We start from the raw sequence: 23,407 nt of genomic DNA on the forward strand, positions 1-23,407 counted from the left end.
GATAACATCTAGCAGCACGGAGCCGTCAGGAACGTGCTATCTGCTGATTGATTCAGCAACAGCATGATGAAGCAATTCCCATAGACTGGCATAGGAATAAATTCCTATAAAAAGAGACTCTAAAAAGTGAGAACTTTGGGGTCTGATTCTGCAAACCAACTTCCAGGAGCATCAGATGAGCATCTGACAAGGCCCTGCTCCCTCCTCATGTCCAGGCCACCTGGCCAGTGGCTTGGCATGAGCAACTCTAAGGCTGGTAACTATGATAACAACCTTGCAGAACATGTGTGTGTGTGTGTGTGTGTGTGTGTGTGTGTAAATAAATATGAGACGGAATGGAATGTTATAACTATAACTAACTGCTTACTATGATTCTTTCTGTATTCACAATAAATGTGGTATTTTGCCTTTTTTCCTTTAATAAGATCCTGCTGGTTTTTATTTTATTGGTATAACAGTAAGGGGATGCCAGATAAAAGATCTGAACTCTGAGTGTGCACCGAGGGACCCCGAGAATGACTGGACTCCACTCAGGCTCCAGAAGCTTAACCCACTCTGGAGATCTAGAGCACAGGGAAGTCCTAGTGGATGGCCAGGAACTGGTGTTTGCTAGGATCTGAGACAGAAGCTTCTAACAAAAATGCTAACGCAGTTCCGCACTTTATGACACCTTTAGACACCCTTTGGCTCCTGGGCTGTTCCAGGGGCCCAAATGGCCCTTCTCATAAATTACAGTACTCCTGGAGCTGCTATAATTTGCACCAGTCTCAGTGGGCTGCTCTAGAGCAGTCCAGTATCTCCACGGCAGTGTGCTATGGGTAGGGCCCTACCAAATTCACAGCCATCAAATCAGGTCTCCCCCCGTGAAATCCAGTCATTTTTGCGCTTTTACACTGTACTATACAGATTTCACAGGGGGGAGACCAGTATTTCTCAGATTGGGCTTCCTGACCCAAAAAGGGAATTGCAGGGGGATCGCAAGGTTATTTTCGGGGGGTTGCAGTATTGCCACCCTTACCTCTGAAGGCAGTGCAAAGCTGGGCGGCCAGAGCGTGGCGGCTGCTGACTGAGGGCCCAGCCCTGCAGGCAGCAGCGCAGAAGTCAGGGCGGCAGTACCATACCAGGCCATCCTTACTTCTGCGCTGCTGCTGGCGGCGGCTCTGCCTTCAGAGCTGGGCTCCCAGCCAGCAGCCACCATGCTCCAGCTGCCCAGCTCTAAAGGCAGGGCCGCCACCAGCAGTGCAGAAGTAAGGGTAGCAGTACCGCAACACCCCCCTACAATAACCTTGCAACTCCCCCCCCACAACTCCTCTTTGGGTCAGGATCCCTACAATAACATCACCATGAAATTTCAGATTTAAATAGCTGAAATTTACTATTTTTAAAATCCTATGACTGTGAAATTGACCAAAGTGGACCGTGAATTTGGTAGGGCCATAAAGTGCTCCTCCAGCTCCAGCAGCAGCTGCTCTTCCCGCCCTCCCAGCAGCTAAGTTCCCTCAAAGCTGCATGACCTGTTAAGCCCCATGCAGAGGCTCAGGGCCGCGGCAGGAAGGGGAGGGAAGGGGTGCCTCTCCCCGCTGGCCCCAGCACAGACCTGTCATGGCCAGGGAGAGGTGTCTCTCCCTCCCCCCCCAGCCCAGGAACTACTGCAGGGGGAGAGAGCTGGGGGGGGCGGGGGGGGGAAGAAGAGGAGTCCTCTCTCCCTACTGTAGCCCCCAGACAGCCTGCACCCCAAACCCCTCATGCCCAACCCCCCCCAGAACCTGCACCCCAAGCCTCTGCCCCAGCCCTGAGCCCCTCACCCCCCCCACCCCAATCCTCTGCCCCAGCCCTGAGCCTCTCGGCCCCACCACATGAATTTTGTTATGTGCACCAATATGGAGGTGATGTGTCACACATCACCTCTATATTGGTGCGCATAAAATTAATTCCGCACATGCACGGGAAAACTGTCCGGCGGTGGAACAGACTGTGGACAGTTACTCAGGTGACCGGACACCGTCAGGTCTCCTTTTCTACCAGACCTTCTGGTCAAAAACCAGACACCTGGCAACCTCTAGGCAGGTCCTGTATGCCCTTGAAATGGCAGATGGATTCTGTGTCCTTGCCTCTGGCCCATAGGCTCAGCTCCATGGGGCTGCAGTACGGGGGCAGACATGAAATGGTACATTGTATTTAGAGGGAAGATCTCACTAATAGCAAACAAAAAGATCTTCACTGAAAAAATTACATTCTATATGAACTGGGGAGGAACTAACTGCAGCATATATCATAGACGGCAGCACTTCTAGCTCTCAGTCAGTTTATACTCAGCCACCTATAACAGCCTCCTCTTCAGTGCTAGGTATTCCTTGTAGGCTTCAGACAATTTACAGGAGCTCTGCACTTCAACTGTCTGCATTGCATTATTAGGTAACTCTGCTGGGGCAGAGCACAGAACAGAATAAGTACCCTGCAGCGAGGATTAGATGTTCACACCATGTTATTTATTATGACAACCGACTGAAAGAGAATTAAACCTGGAATACTGCTCACCAATCCTTTGGCTCAGATAGGTTTAAACAGAAAGCTGTTCCACATCTTAAACTGCAACAGTTTGTCACCACTAAAACTGTTTGTAGCCCATTTGTCTAAGTCTTGGCTTTTTGTACATGCTGTATATTTATATTCTCTTGTTTCCCTCTTCTATTCACCTTCCCAGAGCCAAAAAACAGTTGAGCTACTCAACAGCTAAGGTGAGCCCCCTTCCCTTTCCCATGCCCCAACCAGGCCCCGTGCATCACCTTCCTCCTCCCCTCCCCTCATTCCTGGGGCACACCTCCCCAAGGAAGGGATCTGAAGCACCAGATTGGCTGTATCTGGATCTCTGTACTCACTCTCTTGAATATCCCCTCCCACAGAACGACTGTGCAAGCTCCAAGCAATACCGCTTCCAGCCTGCATCTATCAAGCAACCAGCAGCTTCAGACACCATATGGTACTAGAGAGCACAGATTTCACCATCCTGATACTGCATGGACATACTCTTGCAACGCCAGATTATGCCCACTGAAATCTTAAAGGGGTAGCACCTTTCCTGCCAATTTCAATAATAGAATATCAGGGTTGGAAGGGACCTCAAGAGGTCATCTAGTCCAACCCCCTGCTCAAAGCAGGACCAATCCCCAACTAAATCATCCCAGCCAGGGCTTTGTCAAGCCTGACCTTAAAAACTTCAAAGGAAGGAGATTCCACCACCTCCCTAGGTAACAAATTCCAGTGCTTCACCACCCTCCTAATGAAAAAGTTTTTCCTAATATCCAACCTAAACCTCCCCCACTGCAACCTGAGGCCATTACTCCTCGTTCTGTCACCTGCTACCACTGGGAACAGTCTAGATCCATCCTCTTTGGAACCCCCTTTCAGGTAGTTGAAAGCAGCTATCAAATCCCCCCTCATTCTTCTCTTCCGCAGACTAAACAATCCCAGTTCCCTCAGCCTCTTCATATAAGTCATGTGTTCCAGTCCCCTAATCATTTTTGTTGCCCTCCGCTGGACACTTTCCAATTTTTTCACATCCTTCTTGTACTGTGGGGCCCAAAACTGGACACAGTACTCCAGATGAGGGCTCACCAACATTGAATAGAGGGGAACGATCACGTCCCTCGATCTGCTGGCAATGCCCCTACGTATACATCCCAAAATGCCATTGGCCTTCTTGGCAACAAGGGCACACTGACTCATATCCAGCTTCTTGTCCACTGTAACCCCTAGGTTCTTTTCTGCAGAACTGCTGCCTAGCCATTCGGTCCCTAGTCTGTAGCTGTGCATGGGATTCTTCCTTCCTAAGTGCAGGACTCTGCACTTGTCCTTGTTGAACCTCAGATTTCTTTTGGCCCAATCCTCTAATTTGTCTAGGTCCCTCTGTATCCTATCCCTATCCTCCAGTGTATCTACCTCTCCTCCCAGTTTAGTGTCATCTGCAAACTTGCTGAGGGTGCAATCCACGCCATCCTCCAGATCATTAATGAAGATATTGAACAAAACCGACCCCAGGACTGACCCTTGGGGCACTCCACTTGATACCGGCTGCCAACTAGACATGGAGCCATTGATCACTACCCGCAGAGCGCGACAATCTAGCCAGCTTTCTATCCACCTTATAGTCCATCCAGCCCATACTACTTTAACTTGCTGGCAAGAATACTGTGGGAGACAGTGTCAAAAGCTTTGCTAAAGTCAAAGAAGAACATGTCCACTGCTTTCCCGTCATCCACAGAGCCAGTTATCTCATCATAGAAGGCAATTAGATTAGTCAGGCATGACTTGCCCTCGGTGAATCCATGCTGACTGTTCCTGATCACTTTCCTCTCCTCTAAGTGCTTCAGAATGGATTCCTTGAGGACCTGCTCCATGATTTTTCCAGGGACTGAGGTGAGGCTGACTGGTCTGTAGTTCTCCGGATCCTCCTCCTTCCCTTTTTTAAAGATGGGCTCTACATTAGCCTTTTTCCAGTTGTCCAGGACCTCCCCCGATGGCCATGAGTTTTCAAAGATAATGGCCAAAGGCTCTGAATCACATCCGCCAACTCCTTTAGCACTCTCAGATGCAGTGCATCCGGCCCCATTGACTTGTGCTCGTCCAGCTTTTCTAAATAGTCCCGAACCACTTCTTTCTCCACAGAGGGCTGGTCACCTCCTCCTCGTGCTGTGCTGCCCAGTGCAGTAGTCTGGGAGCTGACCTTGTTCGTGAAGACAGAGGCAAAAAAAGCATTGAGTACATTAGCTTCTTCCACATCCTCTGTCACTAGGTTGCCTCCCTCATTCATTAAGGGGCCCACACTTTCCTTGACTTTCTTCTTGTTGCTAACATACCTGAAGAAACCCTTGAAGCCTGACCTCAAACTCATCTGAGCTCATTAAGAGCCTAATTTGAGACTAGCTACAATGAATTCCCTTTATATACCATCCAAACAGTGAAAGATGTGAAGCAGCTAAGTGTACCAGATACAAGCAGCAGGTGGTACTTTACAAAACCAATACATGAAAAAATCCAACTGTTTGCTTTAAGTTGAAGATCCAGAGTTAATCCCCACATAGAAACACTGCTGTAATGAACATCAGCTACAGAGTTTAAAATGTAAAAAAAGTCTAGAAATTCTGGAGTTGACTGAATATTTCTCATTTAAAAACTTCACTAATGAGAGATCGATACTTTAACTCTTAAAAATTAAATCAAGCTAGACACACTTAGCTCTTTTAAATCTTTGCTCAGTTAGTCTCTCTAATTCAGCCTTGCATGGGCAAAGGTTTTCATGCAGATCGCTGACATTGCCTTAATTTCAAGGCTTACGCCTACCATGCAATCTTAACTAAATTTAACAATGCTCAGTCAGAGCTGCTGCTGGCCAGCCAATACAGAGGCTACTCATATGGTTTTAAACAGAAAATAGGGCAAAAGGTGCAAATGAATGTAGCTCCCTCCATATCTGCATAGTGAGGGTAATGGTGTGTATATTTACATAAGTTTCAAGAGTGTCACACGCATCTATTTCTGTGCCCAGTTGCCTGCGCAGTACATGTGTGTTCATCTGCCAGGCTTCCACAAGCACACACAGACAGCGAAGTGTTGAAAACACTGCCCTAAATAACTCTCTAGTGCTACCTACATAGATGCACACGTGGAACTGCTTTTCTGGGAGCTGTGCTCAGAGACTTCACAGTGGGATGTTTATCACATGCTAAACCAGGACTCAGCACCTAAGGGACTTTTGGATGCAGCATATTATGTTGGTTTCCTGCACAGATCTGTCCTGTGAAAATGCTGCTTGCCTCTCCCCTTTTGCTGTAAAAGTATGAGGAGACGCATGGTCTGTTGCCAGTCGTCCTCAACCAGAGGTACTTGTACCCCTGGGGTTACACAGGAGTCTTTCAGGGAGTACATCAACTCATCTAGATATTTGCCTAGTTTTACAACAGACTACGTAAAAACACACTAGCGAAGTCAGTACAAACTGAAATTTCACATAGACAATGACTTGTTTATAGTGCTCTTTATATTATACACTGAAATGTAAGTATAATATTTATATTCCAAATGATTTATTTTATACATCTGGTAAAAATAAGCAAGTAATCTTTCAGTAATAGTGTATTGTGACATTTTTGTCTTATGTCTGATTTTGTAAACAAGTAGTTTTTAAGTGAGGTGAAACTTGGGGGTAAGCAAGACAAATCAGACTCCTGAAAGGGGTACGTACAATAGTCTGGAAAGGCTGAGAACCAAGGGATAAGGCACTGACCAGGGCTCAATTCACAGCTCCACCACAGACTTCCTGGGTGACTGGGGACAAGTCACTTTGTTTCTCTGTGGCTCAGGTCCCCATCTGTAAGAAAGGGATAGTAGCACTCACAGGGGTGTTGTGTGGACAAATACATTGAAGATCATGAGGTGCTCAGATACTACAGTGGTGGGAACTATGCAATTAAGACTGAAAGGCACAGAGGGTACAGCCATGACAATGAACCTACCCATTTGAAACACATATCATGGTGTATAATAAAATAAAATACATCAGTTCCTGGTATGTTTGTTTGGGTAAACATGCAAAGTGCGGTTCTAGTTTGCATAAATATTGATCATCAACTTGCATCCATTTCAAACATGGTATCTCAGTGCAAGACTCTTTCAGATTCTACTCTTTCTGCCCCCAGCCCCCCTGTCAGATTTGTATATCAGCTCTTCCTGGGATCAGTGGTTTGGTTTTTTTATTAAGCGACTACCCTATGCCTGGATGGCCATTGTCAGAGTTTTTAAGAGGAACTAAAAAGCAAAAACATTTGTTTTACCCTTTTCAATGTACAAAGATGATCTCCAACATAATTAACAAGGGGGTGAAAGAGGTTCTTATTTGAAAAAAATCAAGACTATCAGATCCACACTTTGTTGGAAGTCCCAGGCAAGATACTTGAAGCACTTTATTAGTGATGTCACATGAGGCTATGACCCAACGTATCCACAAGCCTCAAAGAATCTTTTTGAGAGTCCCAGGACAGGTAGGAAAGTTAACTAACAGAGAGCAGAATTAACACCTTTAGTGAATACCTAGTAGGTTTCAGATTACAGGGACCAGCTGTTCTCCAAACATCTCCCAAAGTTAAGCAATATACAAAATTATATCTTGTAACCAAGTACCTACCAGATTAAATAAAAAATTAATTTAATCAAAAAAGAAATGTTTTTATCAACTAATTACATCTCACAGGAGAGACAATTTACAGAGAAAAACTCAATTTCCAAAATACAGTCTTCATTAGGAATGGGCCCATCTAGCCCTCACTGATGCACAACATTAATGGCAGAAGCAATTCATTTCCTCTCCCAGTAATTGAAATTTCCTTAAGCAAAGGCTTTTGATGTAAAATTTTCTATCAAAAACCAAACAAATGAACCAGTATTACAAGCATGCTGCAAAAGGTATGAAATTTAAAAGAGTTACATCCACATTTTCACGTTTCAGAGTAACAGCCGTGTTAGTCTGTATTCGCAAAAAGAAAAGGAGTACTTGCGGCACCTTAGAGACTAACCAATTTATTTGAGCATGAGCTTTCGTGAGCTACAGCTCACTTCATTGGATGCATACTGTGGAAACTGCAGAAGACGTTAGTTTCCACAGTATGCATCCGATGAAGTGAGCTGTAGCTCACGAAAGCTCATGCTCAAATAAATTGGTTAGTCTCTAAGGTGCCACAAGTACTCCTTTCATTTTCACATTTGTTTCCTTTCTGAAGTCCTTCCATAACTATTGCTTTCCCATGGACACAGAATTCAAAAATTGCATCAATCCCTATGAATCCCAATGACAGCAAAGGTCCGAATACAGAAGCTCATACACCAGTTGACTAAACACCACCCACTGCAAATTAAAAAAAAAAAAAAAAAATCTAAAATTTACTTCAAGGCCTTACCTCTTTCCATCCCAGACCACTAAGCACTACACAGAGCAAATATCTGAAGCAGACTGACCTTCATTGTGACAGCATTATGCATATGTTCAGATGCTGTCCTGACTCGGAGCCTATACAAATAAAGATGGCACTGGGTTACAGTAGTTATTTGGATTTCTTTGTCCCAAAAAAATGGTATGATGTTGCTGTAGATAGCTAAATATCTGTTTGATATACATCACTGAAGAGGCTGCTTGTAAGTTGAAAGTGAAGCCATTTCCATGTGTGAAAAGTACTTGGGGATCCTTCATGATGAAAGGTACTATATAATCCTAAAAGGACATTATAACCCAGTTGCATCACATCCATCACTGAAATGGAGCAATAAACTGAGAGACAGACCATCAAAGCCTTAATATCAACAGACTGAGAAGATGAAACAGGTTTTGCACACTTCATGCAGGCAATAATCAGGATTAATTTACAAGAAGGACTAAAGGGGACAAAAAAAACAACCAAGGATGGAGGGAGTCTGCTCCTTTAAAAGATGATCCCAGATTTTCACAGATTCAGCATGTTACCTAGATGGATGAGCGAGAAGTTGTTTTTTCAGGTTAATGATACTCCTGAATTCTGAAACAAAGCCCTGCTGGAGAGAGAGAATGAATGATTTTCCAGGTAATAGTCACAGATCCATGTACTAATACACTTTTTTTTTTAAGCCCTGTTCAGAACAGAATGTGAATGGAAAACATTCACACACCTGACACTCTTATGAGCCTTAGTGAATAAGATTTTTTACCAAACAAATACAAAAGTGGAACCTGCATGTAATCGCTCAGAACAAGTCGTTCTGAGTAACATCCACTAGCAATGCCCAACTAATTATACTAACAAAGTGGTACAGAAAGGTTCATAGATTTAAGGCCAGAAGGGACCATTTGATCACCTAGGAATAAGGTTTCCACAGATATCTCAAATGGAAACAACAACTGACTGAATCCCCCCAGCCCCCGATTTTCACTTGTGTAACTTTAGGGGAAATGGAAATATCTTTGCTGATTAGTTATAAGATTTGGTTTCTTATTATGTATAAGTATAACATGTACTCACACTCCCATACTCCTGAACGTAGCACAACTGCCATCTCTGCTTCTTGTGAATTTTAATTGTCTGTCTCCTTTTCTCAGACAGAGTCAGATAATAAAGTATACCAAATAAGCGTTCAGTCCTGCAAAGGGATTTGTCACATGGAAACATGCGCGCACACAATCCAAAGACTACTTTTTAATTATTAGTAACTAGGATGTCAAGCTTTTCAATCTAAAGCATGTATGAAGGTCAGGCTTTCTAAGAAACTACAGAGAAATACATGGCTTTTCTGTTAAGCCAGGGTGCTAGACCCATACATAAAGATGCAGAGAAGTTACTGCTAACCCATGCTGCGAGATGCACCTTGTTAGAGTCAACCAGGATTTACTAGAATCTAGAGCATTTCTTAGAGGTAAAAGGACACTAGGAACTACAATAGAGAGGGCCGCTGCAGGGAAAACCCTTGGAGAGCCACATTTCAAAGAAAACTTTAGACTGATGTTTATATTCTATTATTTAAGCTACTAATAAAGCCTCAGCTCAGGAAGGGTTACAGGAAGTGTTAGTGTGAGAGACAGAGAGAGAGCGCGCGAGCGCGCATATACTCTCTTCAGAGCAGTTCTTACACCTTCTCACAAGGTGTTTCTAGCCCACTCCAGTTTGCATCCTCACACTGTCAAGACAGCAGCTTCCCGTTGGTGTTAAGGTAAATATAAGAACGAAAGTTTAATGAGAAAAAAATTCAGCTAATTTTCCTTTGCTATTAGATGTGATTATATCACCCAACTGCAGATCACATTCACAAAATTAGAGCAAAATATTATTTGTATTACAGTTGCACTTAAAGGCTCCCCAACAAAGACTGGGAAGGACCCCATTGCACTGGGCGCTGCACATACCCATAGGACACAGTCTCTGCCACAAAGAGCTTATGGTCTAAATAGACAAGGTAGGATACCCATTTTACAGATGGGGAACTGAGGCACAGGAAGTCAGAGTGACTTGTCCAAAGTCATACAGGTGTGTGTGTGGCAGAGGTGGTCATTGAAGCCAGGTCTCTCTCAAAATCCAGTTCAGTGCCTACCTTCGATATGAAAGCACAGATCTAGCCAAAGGATCATTAAAGCAGTTTTAGAAACTTCTAGGAAAGATTGTTCTACTTCCCTTATGTTTTTAATATCTAAAAAAACACCCACTATGTTTAAATAGCATTCTGGGTTTGAGGCAAACTGAAAAGCCAGGATATAGTGCAAGCAGCTCAGATGAATGTTACAGGAGTCATTCTGATGGCTTACTGGACTTGATGCACAGGCCCCAATTACTTCTCTTCTACCAGTTTGCCTTTACGAACACTCATACAAACTATTAATCCCCTCTTCTCCATTAGGGATGAATTCCAACCCCAACACCCATTCATGTGTGTGTACCCAGTTCTTGTTGGACTTCCCTCTCCCCTTAGACTCGTTCCACAGCAGTTCTGAGTGGGTCCAGATGGACTCAAAAATCCTTTTGATGGTGGAAACTCACAATGCATGCACTCTTAACTGCATTCTTGCTGACAGGAGGAATTTATTGGGCCTGCAGCGGAACACAGAGCAAACATAAGCCAGGATTCAGAAGAGCTACAGCAGAAAGCTTTCAACACCTGCAAGCTCAGAATAAATGTAGAAAATAACACTTTGTACTTCTGTGGTGCTTGCACTCAGACTATGAAAGCATTTTATAAAAAGAGGGGGTGGGGGAAAGTTTATCCTGTTTTTCAACAGAAAGGGATGAAGGCCAGGATTCAGCAAAGCACATGCTTAAATCCTACTGAATTAATGAGATGTCCTGGTCTACACACAGAAGTTGCACTAGTTTAACTTAAAATCAATTTAAAACCAGATTTAGCTAGACCGGTACAACCCCTGTTTGGACACTGTGTAAGCTAAACTGAGGTAAGCATCCACACAAGGATTTGCATCAGTCTAACAGAGCCATTTTTTATACCAATTTAAGTTAAACCAGTATAACTTTTGCATATAGGCAAGCCCTAAAGCACGTGCTCAAGTGTTCTGCTAAATGAAAGCAGGTGTGATGCTCAAGGTCTGGCAGCAAGCCAGTGCCAAAAGGGGAATAGAATCCTATAGAGTCCAGGTTTCAGAGTAGCAGCCTTGTTAGTCCAGATTCTCAAGTTCTGTTCTATTCCCCTGTGCGCTAACAGACTCTGGGAATTTTCATGATTACTTTTCATGTTACAGAAGCCCTGAGAGGCCTAAGTCAGAGATTGTGGCCCCTTTGTGCTATGCACTATACAAACTATAAAAAGATGGCCCCTGTCCCAAAAGCTTACCATCTAAGTGTAACACAACAGACAGGTAGGGCAGACGGGAACAGTAGGGCAATTATGATTAGTTTAAGCGGTAGAGGTCACTAAGGAAGTTCGATGAACCTCTCTCTTTAGGAGGCAAACAAGGAGTCTATGAGCATATGAACAAACAGACCACCCTCTTTCCTCCACATATGTCAGGACAGAAAAGAGCTGGGATGGATTTTAGTTTTATGGGTGAACGGTGCTTGCAAAAAAAAAAAATAAATAAAAAAAAAACATCAAAGGAAATTAAATGCAAAAGATAGATAAAATAAAGGTCTAGGCTGATTTAATACTTCAAAAACTAGTACAGTAACTCCTTACTTAAAGTCATCCCGGTTAACATTGTTAAGTTGCTGATCAGTTAAAGAACATGCTCATTTCAAGTTGCGCAATGCTGCCTAATAACGTTATTTGGCAGCCGCCTGTTTTGTCCACTGCTTGCAGGAAGAGCAGCCCATTGGAGCTAGCTGCTGTGGGCTTGGAACCAGGGTGGGCCGGCAGCCTCCCTAACAGCTCCCTGCTCCCCTAAGTTCCCTGTGCGACAGCCGCCCAGCAGGCTATCAAATGCCAAGCAGTTCAGCTGTCCCTCCCCCAACTGCCATGTGCCGCTCCTTTCCTCTGCCTTGGAGCTGCTCCTGGGAGCCTCCTGCTTGCTGAGCGGGGGAGCAGGGGAAGGGTGAAGAGAAGAAGAGGGGTGCTAATGTCAGAGAGTCCCCCTCCCACCCGATACTTTACCCCATTTCCAGGGGCGGGGGGGGGGGAGGGGGAGAGAACCATGACAGGGCTCAGGATGGATGGAGCTTGGTGGCAGCAGCCGCCATCTCAACTTGCTGATCTACTTAAAAAGGCAATGTACTTAGAGTGGGGTTAGCATACTTAAAGGGGCAATGCCCGTCTCTCTCTCTCTCTCACACACACGGTGTGTGTCTGTCTCTCTCTGTCATACTATCTCCCTTCCCTCCATTACTGCTGCCTTGTAGAGTATGAGGCTACATTAACAATGTGTTAACCCTTGAGGGCTCAGCTGAGTGCTAGTTCATCATTTAGCAGTAAGGCATTCCCTGGGAAACATCCCACCCTCTGACTCCACCACTTCAACCAAGCTTCACAATCATTGCTGTGTACAGTATTAAACTGTTTGTTTAAAACATATAGTGTGTGTGTGCGTTTATATATATTATATAAAAATATAGTCTTTGGTCAGGAGAAAAAAATTTCCCTGGGGGGAAATTGGATTCGCTTAACATCGTTTTGCTTAAAGTCGCATTTTTCAGGTACATAACGACAACGTTAAGCGAGCAGTTACTGTCGTACCAAGGCTAAGGCTACCCAATACAGCCTTACTTAGCTGTTCCTGCACACTGTGCCTGAGCTGCTCCAGAGAAGCTCCAGAGAAGATACAGTAATCTGAGGCTCCTCAAATTAAGGCTACAAGAGATGTAGGCACAAGGGGACAAACAACACACAGAGCTACAACCTTGATTTCTGAAGATTAACTTGCTTTTCAGACAGGTAATCAGATCCAACGGATAACTAACTCCTCAGCAAAATTCACAACATTGTGAACAGATGCAAACTGAAGATACACAGATGCACTGTGTGTCTCACTGCACATATGACCGAGACCATCTAGGAAGGTGCAACTTTGCTGCCCCCGCAGCAGAGATGAGGCTTTTTGTCTCCTTTGTGACAGTGGTACACACTTGTAGAGATTTTTTTTTTATTTTTTTTATGTAGAGTCAGATTGCATCAGACATTTTCTGCCACTGACCCTCAAAATTCGTTTCTTCCATTTTTTTCTCTGCTGCCGAAGAACCCTGGCAAACTGTCTGGGCCAGGCAGGAATGGATACTTTGGTGTTGTTCTCTATTGCAATAGTCATGAGCGATTGCAGTGACTCCCTAATGCTTCTGCTCCTTGACTTCTTGGCTACGTAGGTGGTAGTACAGGTAGGATATTTGAGAAAAATCTAGTCCAGACAAGTTCGAAGAGGTGAAATGACTTGTCCTAGCTTATTCAGCAAATAAATGGCAAACCTGCGATTAGAACTCTGGAGTTCCTGACCCTCAGTCCTCTGTTCATTCCTTCACACCATGTTGCCTTTCATGAACTATGCACAAGAGCATACTAGGGACCCTCGCCTTTAAGTGTTTTAAAAAAAAAATTAGGGTTTCTAAAGAAGTCTAACATTCCAACACACTTAAACAGATTTCAACTGCCCTGAGAGACCACAGAATAGCAGGGTTGGAAGGGACCTCAGGAGGTCATCTAGTCCAACCCCCTGCTCAAAGCAGGACCAATCCCCAATTTTTGACCCAGATCCCAAATGGCCCCCTCAAGGATTGAACTCACAACCCTGGGTTTAGCAGGCCAATGCTCAAACCACTGAGCTATCCCTCCCCCCACCATCTCACCCAGGACTGAAATGCAGCTACTGCTGAAGTGGAAAGCAGCCATTGCTTAACAGCACACATCAACAGACCAAAAAGAAATAAAGAATACAGTGCCCAACTGAAATTGCAGGAAGAATATTAATGTGGCAATGACACTGCCACAAATCAGTCTAGTATCAGCAATATGTCAGCCCCATCTTCTGTAGCAAAGATGATCTGATCTTAGATGCACTGCCAGTGATGTTTCCAGTGGAGGCAGCAAAGTTTCTCTGTTCATTTGGATTATGGTTTATAGCCAAGAATGACTAGAGGAAAGCAAATTTCCTAGGGCTAAATACACAGTAATGGATGACAACATCATAAAGGTCAATAGCTGAGTGCAACATTTCCATGAATGGAGGCTATGACACATTGCATGAATGAACAAGGAAGCCAGGCAACAACGGAATTAGCAGAAACATAACACTTGAGTAAGGAGAGAAGAGTAAGGGAAAGCTTAGGAAGCCAAAATATTGACACTTGATAAGGCTGAGATCTATTTCTCCTGATTGTGACCACTGTTCCCTCTAAGCTGTGCGCTCTGTGCACACAGATCCTAAACCCCACGCATATGGCGAAACACGGCGTGCACAAAAATTTGCACAAAAGAAATTTTTTGTGCACACAGCCTGTCAAAAATTAGAGGGAACATTGATTGTGACTCCTACCCCCATTAAGTTTTCAAGAAAAGTGTCTTTCTGCCTAAAATGTATTAGGGTTATTCTTAGACCAGGGAGAATTTGAAGGGAAATCCAAAATGATTTGGACAGGTCCTCTCGACTTATGTGAGCTGGGGAGAGGACAGGGGGGTAACTTTCTCTTATTTCAAGATTTTCCGAAGACATAATTAAGGTTTACAATACATATCCATTAATTCAGACTGACATAATCAGGTATGCTGTAGGTATAAGAAAACTAACATTTGAAAGTGAAGAAAAAACAAAGAAGGCTCCACAAAAAACTCTACCCCATAATGCTGCTTAGCCTCAGCTTGTCCAATCAAGGTACGCTCCTGGCATGCCCTGCAATAGTATCTGAGTACAACTAAATAGTTAGTGCTCACATAGTGCTTTACAAACCTTAACAAATCTTCATTACACTCCCAAGAAACAGCTAAATATTAGCCCCAGAATGTCCAAGGGCCTGCACCAGGTCACTGAGAGAACCATCATTAGAACGCAGAACTTCATGCAAGTTAAAATAGGCATGGGAAACAGGATGTACTTAGCAAATGCTGTCTTCTACAGGCACCTACCAAAAGTTAGAGTCTACAGTAGATTTCACACAAGAAGCAGTCTCTAAACTAGTCTCTGTTGTGTGCTTGGAGACATAATCATGCAAGATATTCCCTAGCACAGTGGTTTTCAAACTTTTTTTCTGGGGACCCAGTTGAAGAAAATCATCATAGAATATCAGGGTTGGAAGGGACTTCAGGAGGTCATCTAGCCCAACCCCCTGCTCAAAGCAGGACCAACCCCCAATTTTTGACCCAGATCCCTAAATGGCCCCCTCAAGGATTGAACTCACAACCCTGGGTTTAGCAGGCCAATGCTCAAACCACTGAGCTATCCCTCCCCCCAGGGATCAAATTGTTGATGCCCGCGACCCAATAGAGCTGGGGATGAGTGGTTTGGAGTGTGGGAGGGGCTCTGGGGTAGGGCCAGGATTGAGGGGTTTGGGGTGCAGGAAGGGGTTCAAAGTTTGGAGGGGCTCAGGGCTGGGGCAGGGGTGCAGACTTACCTCCGGCTGTCCTGGCACCATGGACCATGCTGCGCCCCGGAAGGACTTGCTGCTGGCCACTTCTGGGGTGCAGCATGGTGTCGGAACAGGTATGGACTACCCTGCCTTAGCTGGGCACCACCGGTGATGGGAATTTTAATGTCCCAGTCAACGGTGCTGACCAGAGCAACCCAGTGCCTGATATGCCATGACCCAGTACTGGGTCGCAACCCAATCTTTGAAAAACGCTGAGTTAAGAGATTCACTGAAATTGTCAGAGTGAAATCCACAGCGAAGAAATCTCTCTGCATGATGTTACATGTAAAAGCTTTGAAAATGGCTTCGCTCTTCTACTATGTGTCTAGCAGTCTTGTAGGTTTTTCTTGCTGGCTTGTACAGGGTCCAATTAAACCTATTGAAAACTTTAATTCAGATGAGCAAGGATAAAAAGGTAGGTGAAAAAAAGGCCAGCTTAACGTTACGCAAAACACCCCTCCAGTAACTCTTAGGCCTTGTCTACACTGCAGTTTTCAGGTTTTGTGGATATAACAATGCTCCTCTCACAGATTTAACTCTCCTGCTACACTGCCATAATAAAGCCACCTTGACAAGCAGCACACAGCTTTTTGCGACAAAGTTAGAGCGAGTCAGTGTAGACACCGCGCTTGCTTATGTCACCCTACGTGGCCTCCAGGAGGCGTCCACAATGCCCATCATGATCACTCTGGTAAGCAGTTCCTACTCCGCTGCCCTGCAGCCAGGTACACAGACATGTGCCCTCCCCCTTTAAATACCCAGGAATTGCTGGATCTGTGGGGAGAGGAGGCTGTGCAGTCGCAGCTCCAATCCAGCAGTAGGAACTTTGACATCTACAAGCAGACTGCTCATTACATGGATGAGAAGGGGCCAGCTAGCCCCGCCAGTCCAGCTCTGGAGTGCCTGAAGCAGGAGAGGGGAGCTCCGGTAAGTACTCATTTTTCTTTGATAGTGCACAGATACATGAGGTAGAGGTGTCCTTTATTTTGTTACATGGTGCACATGGGAGAAGGGAACAAAATTAACAACAATGGGTACTGTGCAGCTATGCAGTAGGGACCCTGCGGAAAAGTTTGTTAATGCACACAGATCTCCCGGAAATCCTTCATAGAGATCTCTAGGAAACTTTCCTGCAGATACTCTGCAATCCTCTGCCGAAGGTTCCTCGGCAAAGCTGCTTTTTTTCCCCCCCACTGTAGAAAACTTTGCCATGAAAATCAGCAATTACTTCTTGAGGAACCAAAGCAACACACAGGTGAACAGCATAGGGACCCAGTCTGAAGCTGTACACGATTTCAGCTTCGATCACCCTCGCCTGTGGAAAATGGTGCCAATATTCAGAATGGTGTCCCCAGGTGCTAGTACAGATCCTTTGTCCCTTTGAAGCCACACAGACCGTTTGTCCCATCTTGCACTCTCACCGCCAGGCTGGATTCACCATGTTTAGTACTCTGGCCGTACTGCGTGCTTGCCAAGGGAATGTGAGAAAGATGTGTATGTAACTTTTATGATTCAGAACTATGAATGTACACACAATATTGACTCTATTGTGTCTTTTGCTTCTGCAGATGTACCTTTGAGGGCCAGCTCCTACATACCAGCAGAGAACCTCTCTCAGATAAGGAGGTGAACAAGGAGTATGGAGGACATGATTGTGGCAATTTCTGAAACATCAGATCAGGCCGATAGCAAGCACAGAGCATGACAACCAACAAGAAACTACAAATGGATAGCCAAGAGAGGAGTCAGGGTCAGTAGAAAATGATAAAGCTCCTAGAGAACCAAACAGAGATGCTGATATCCCTGATTGCGCTACAGGTGGAATACATGTGTGCTCAAATCTCCCTGCAGCCCATGCAGAACTGCCTTCCTTGCTGTCTCCAAACTCCCCACACACATTCCTCTCATGTTAACAGCACTTTGCAGTACTCCTTGCTCTCCCCCCTCCAGGGATATTTCCCAGAATGACAGCTGGACTTTCTGAAGTGAGGATCTCACAGCTGCATGTGAGTGCTGCTCACTGTCATGTCCCTTGTAAGAAACGTTAATCTGTGTATTGCTGGTTTAATAAAAAGTGAATCTTATAAAGACAGTGATTCTTGATTTGTGACCGACAAAGGGTGGTTTCAACAGGAATTCATACAAAGTATCAATTGGCACATTTGCAGACTACAATTAACGCTCAGACAGGAATCATTACGGGGTCATTCAAGGTGGTGAGTAAACAATACCTCGATTCATTACAGAAAGAGACATTACTGGGGCTCTGTCAAAATGCTGCTTCAAAGCATCCCTGATTCAAATAGCCCCCCCACTGATCCACTCTAATAGCCCTAGAGTCTGGCTGCTCAAAATCAGACACCCAGCAATCCACCTCAACACTCCGTCCCAGGGAAACTTTTCTCCCTTGGCTTCACAAATGTTAGGCAGAGCACATCAGACTGCTATGCCCATGGGAATATTTTCCTCATTGAGGTCTAACCTGCCAAAAAGGCACCGCCAGCAACCCTTTAATCTGCCAAATGCACATTCTACCATCATTCTGCACCTGCTGAGCCTGTTGTTGAAGCACTCCTTTCTGCTACTAAGGTTTCTGGGGTAGGGCTTCGTGAGCCACGGGAGTAAAGGGTAGGCTGGGTCTCCCAGGATCACTATGGGCATTTCAACATCCCCATTGGAATCTTCTGGTCTGGGAAGAAAGTTCCTGCATGCAGCTTTCTATACAAGCCAGTGTTCCTGAAGATGCGTGCGCCATGCACCTTCCCTGACCACCCTGCGTTAATGTCAGTGAAACGATCTCGGTGATCCACCAGTGCCTGCAATACCACAGAAAGTAGCCCTTTCGGTTGATGTACTCCATCACGAGATGGTCTGGGGCTAAAATTGGGATAGGTGCCCCATCTACTCCCCGCCACAGTTAGGGAATCCAATTGCCACAAAGCCATCCACTATTTCCTACACATTACCCAGACTTGCAGTCCTTCATCGCAGGAAGCGATTAATGGCCCTCCACACTTGCATCACCGCAACCCCCACAGTGGACTTTACAACTCCAAACTGATTCGCAACTGAACAGTAGTGGTCTGGAGTTGCCACCTTCCACACAGTGATGGCAACTCGCTTTTCCATCATTAGGGGAGTTCTCGTTTTGGTGTCCTTGCACCACAGGGTGGGGACAAGCTCCACACGGTTCAAAGAAGGTGGCCTCATGCATCCAAAAGTTCTGTGGTCACTGCTCGTCATCCCATACCTGCATCACAATCTTATCCCACCACTCGGTGCTTGTTTCCTGGGCCCAATAGCGACAGTCCACCGTGTGCAGCTGCTCCATGAATACTGTGACGGGGCAAGGCCAGATGGCTATAGAAAAGTGGTGGGAGATAGATATATTAGCTCCAGGCTAAACAAATCCCTGGTACCAGGTTAAGTGAAATGGAAGCTGCTCCAGGTCAATTAAGACACCTGGGGCCAATTAAGAACTTTCCAGAAGGCAGGGAGAATGCTAGGTTGATTGGGACACCTGAAGCCAGTCAGGGGCTGGCTGAAACTAGTTAAAAGTCTCCCAGGTGGGTGTGCATGTCAGGAGCTGTGGAAGGAAGTTGTGCTGTTGGAGAGGTTGAGTAGTACACACCATATCAGGCACAAGGAAGGAAGCCCTGAGGTAAGGGTGAAGTGGAGCTTGAGGAAGTGAGGGCTGCTGTGGGGGAAGTAGCCCAGGGAATTGCACATGTCATGTTTCTAAAAGGTCAGCTACCATAGCTGATACTATTAGGGTCCCTGGGCTGGAGCCTGGAGTAGAGCGTGGGCCTGTGCTCCCCCCAAAACCTTTGCCCCCTGATTAATCACTGAGACTGGGAGACAACAGAGACTGTGCAAGGAAGGATAACTTCTCCTCACCTCCCTTGCTGGCTTATGATGAAAACGGCTCAGTAGCGTGTGACCCTTGTCCCTAGAGAAAGAAGGGTTACGTGGAGGGTCACAGTGAGCCTCTGAGGCTAGCGAAATCCGCCAGGAAATGCGGGACCCACCGAGGCAAGGACAGAGCTTTGTCACAATACCAACATCAATCTTGAATTGTTCCTTTCCATGGCACCCAGCAGGGCAGGCAGCATGGATTCCAGTTCAGATTTGCAGTTCATGAAATACTGCAGGATCAGGCAGGTTTGCGTTCATAACGCTTCTCACAAGACTGGCAAGCAGTGCAAGATCCATGCTTTCAGGCAGAAATGGCAGGCACAAAGTTTACAAGGGCAGTTGAAAAATGGTGCAAAAATGCAGTTGAAAGCCTTTGGAGTTATGGGATGGAGAAAACTGCATCATGGGGGCAGTGATCCCACCTCCATTATGCACTGTGATCCATTCCCAGAATTCTTAGCAGGAGAAGGTGGCAATTTACAGTGGTATAGCTACTCATGATGCACTGCTCCCTCTGTTGATGCTAGAGCACCAACTATGGATGCGCTCTGCCAACACATGGAGCATTGTGTGAACATGCCCAGGTGATGTAATTAAAGCGGTTTATGATCGGTGGCCTTAATGAACTTGATATTAAGCTCTTTGCACCATTTTTGTCTGAATGCAAGGGAGTCTTACATAAAAGTTTGTTAAGCCATTGGTAGAAGTGATCTGCTAAAGGCACTTGCTGGCTATATTTTTCAGGTACTCTTCTAGTGGGAAGGTAGTCAAGAGTTGTGTGTATTACAGGTGACAGGCACATTTATCTGGGAGGACAGGACTTGGGAGCCCAGTAAGCTGGATTTGGCTTACAAGACATCCATGACTGATCTGGTGGTCCTCATTAAGGACTAGCTTTGCATGAATTTTAAAGACCCAAATCAACAAGGATTTGGGGCTTTAAACATTGCTTAACTTTATGCTTGTGTGTAGTCCCACTGGTTTCAACATGAAAACCCACTCAGAAAATTAAGCACATGCTCAAGTCTGCAGAAATAGGGCCTAAAATTTTAAAGTTCAGACACTTAGAGGAAATACAAAAATTAAAACACTGTCTACAAGCCATTCAAAATGGAACTAAAAAAAAAAAGGAATTTTCCTTAGATCTTCTCCCTCCCTCTGCCCCCCCCCCCGAAAAGGAAAATTCCATTCTAAAAAGAAAGCTCCTGTGAATCTTCTAACAGTCTGATTTCACTTGAATTATCTTCTATGTAAGTTCCAGTCTTAACTATAGAGTTCACAATCCAAAAGACTACAGTGCTGGTAGGAGGAAACATTTACATTGTTCTGAGACCCTTACACGTTGTGGTTTAATTGCCTAGACACTGGAGTTGGTTAATGGACCTCTGACCACACCACCTTCCAAATCAATCAGTTTAAAATTTTTTGTTTTAAAAATCAGCTGAATAAAATCACCCCATTCTCAAAGGATACAGGCCAGAATCCTACTGTCAGACCTGGGCAATACATGCCGCTTGGATAGTAAGCAAAGCCCTAATCAAAAACTGAAGGGCAAACCATTTTCACAGGAGTCACATGCTGACATAAGACAAGCTTAACAGAATTTGCAAGCTATACTGACTATCCATTTCACACACATTTACTCTTAGGCAGAGACAGTGCTAGCTCACTGGGGGTCTTAAGCATGAATATTTTACCCCCACACACACAACACATACTAAAAAGCAAATAGTGGGCCCCAAGCAATCGCTCAGTCTGATTATACTTAGCGCTGGCACTGCTCTTGGGCCTGGTCTTTGCCCATTTTCTAGTTGTCAAGTGTCCAGAGTCACTAAGGTTACAGCAGCACAGCTGCACTAATGCAGCTGTGGCATTTCTGGTGAAAGTGCTCTAAGCCAGGGGTTGGCAACCTTTGGCACACAGCCCATCAGGGTAATCCACAAGCAGCCCGAGACACATTTTGTTTACGTTGACTGTCCGCAGGCATGGCCCGCCACAGCTCCCAGTGGCCGCAGTTCGCTGTTCCTGGCCAATGGGAGCTGTGGGGGGGCCATGCCTGTGGCAAGTCAATTTAACCAAAACGTCTCGTGGCCCGCCAGCAGATTACCCTGATGGGCTGCATGCCTAAGGTTGCCAACCCCTGCTCTAAGCCAACTGGAGAGAGCTCTCCCCTTGGCTTAATCATTCTATCAGCTCTCCTGCCCACATAGGCGCTTAGCTCAATATAACTTCAGGTGCGAATAAATCTACACGGCTGAGCGACATAACTTATACTGATGCAAGTTCTAGTGTAGACAAGGTGTAAGCCACCATACTGGGTGACAATCTTCAGTCTCAAGGAAGAGGGCCCAGGAATCAATGAGCTTCGACCCTGAACTGCCCACCTACTCCTAGACGTGGTACTTCCAGTTCAGTGCCCAGGCACACACTGAATGGGACCCGGTCCCCGTGGCGGCACGGGGGCAGCTGCTCAGACACTACCGCTGCAGGCCCCGTGCGCGTGGGGGAGAGAGCGTGGCTCTCCAGAGCACCTTTGCCCAGCCCTCGGTCCTGTCTGCACCCCCGGCCCGGCAGGTGGCCCCTGGCGGTGCTTGGCCAGGACACGCACCTGGAGCAATGCGCCGAGCGGGGAGAAGACGCAGCGGCCGGCGACAGGTGGCCACAAGCGCAGCGCGAACTCCGCCCCGTGCCAAGGCCGGGAGCAGCGGTGCAAATCCCGGACACGCCCTGGCCGAGCACGGGGCAGGCGGTTCCCAGGGGCAGCGGGCTAAGCCGGGGGGGGGGGTGGACACACGAAATGCCTCGCCCCACCCCCCCAACCCCGCCGCCCAGCGCCCGCCCTGGCTCCGGCCCCCCTGGGGCAGGGGCCACCCAGCGCGGAGACACGGAGCGGCCCCCACCGCACCTGGCCCGGGGGTAGGGGGCGCCCCGCCGCATGGGGCTCCCCGCCCTACGCGCTTACCCGGCCAGCGGCAGCCACGCCGCGCGCCCGGCCCCAGCTCCGACTCCGGCGCAGCTGCCTGGGGAAGCGGAGCTAGGGCTGCAGAACCCTTCGCGGCGGCGCCGGCCCCGCCACATGCCTCTGCCAGGCCCCGCCCCCCTGCCGGTGCCGAGCCGGCCCCGCCGCCGCCTCCAGCCCGTAGCCACGCCCCTATTCCGGCCCCGCCCTCCACGGCCCACCCCGCACCACCCGCCAGCTCAGCTTCCCTCTCAGAGGTTGCGTTCCTGAGAAGGCGGGGCTACGCGCGCGCGCGGCTCCCTCCAGCCTGCGGAAGTGAGGGAAAGGGGCGGGGCTAATCTGGAGGGCCGCGCATCGACGTGGAAGGGATTTTCCCGCTAGGCGGAAGCGGATGCGTGTTGCGGCACAGACGGCAGCGATGGGGGGGCGGGGGGAAGAGAAAGGGGATGTGGTAGGGCGATTACTCCTGCGGTGTGAGCAGCCTCCCCCCTCCCCTGGTGTCCCAGTGGTTCCCCCCGGCCCTCTGGCATCGCCCACGGGGCTCGCTCTCGGGGGGGGCGGCACTGGGTGAACCCTCCAGGGGGCTGTCGGGGGGCGGGCTGGGCCTCGCCCTGCCCTACCTGGGGGTGGGGGGTGCCCAGGGACCTCCGGCTCTGCCCTGCTGGCCGCTCCAGCCCTGAGCCACTGCGGCCCAGGGATCCCGAGGCTGGGCGCTGGCACCTCCCTGCCTGAGCCCACAGGAGCCTCGCAGCCACCACGCTGCTTTCTCGGGTCTGGACCAGCTGCCAGGGCGAAGGACTGAGTGGACCGTGGTGGCCTTTGAACCCAGGCTTGGAGGAGGTTGGGTACAGCGCAGCTCCTGCTTCTGCTGTTACACCCTTAGGTCTCGGCGAGGGATTTGTGGCGGTCTGGGCAAAACACTGTACTGTTAAAGATATACACAGGTACCTTCCTGACCAATTATCTGAGGGCA

At 47.0% G+C, this 23,407-nt stretch overlaps 1 protein-coding gene across 3 annotated transcripts in view; it reads right to left on the bottom strand.

The window, feature by feature from the left end:
- Positions 1 to 22,551, bottom strand: part of C6H11orf24 (chromosome 6 C11orf24 homolog) — a 107,123-nt gene extending 84,572 nt beyond the window's left edge. Inside the window, exon 1 of one of the 3 annotated variants that reach the window (XM_074954729.1) lies at positions 18,811 to 18,894. The gene's annotated coding sequence lies outside the window, so the exon portion shown is untranslated. Of the gene's footprint in view, positions 1 to 18,810; positions 18,895 to 22,437 lie in introns of those variants that run through there. The other 2 variants (XM_074954728.1, XM_074954727.1) reach the window with 2 other exon arrangements.
- Between the last annotated feature and the right edge of the window lie 856 nt (positions 22,552 to 23,407).

This window comes from Natator depressus, chromosome 6, assembly GCF_965152275.1.
Source record: "Natator depressus isolate rNatDep1 chromosome 6, rNatDep2.hap1, whole genome shotgun sequence".
Lineage (NCBI taxonomy): Eukaryota > Metazoa > Chordata > Testudines > Cheloniidae > Natator > Natator depressus.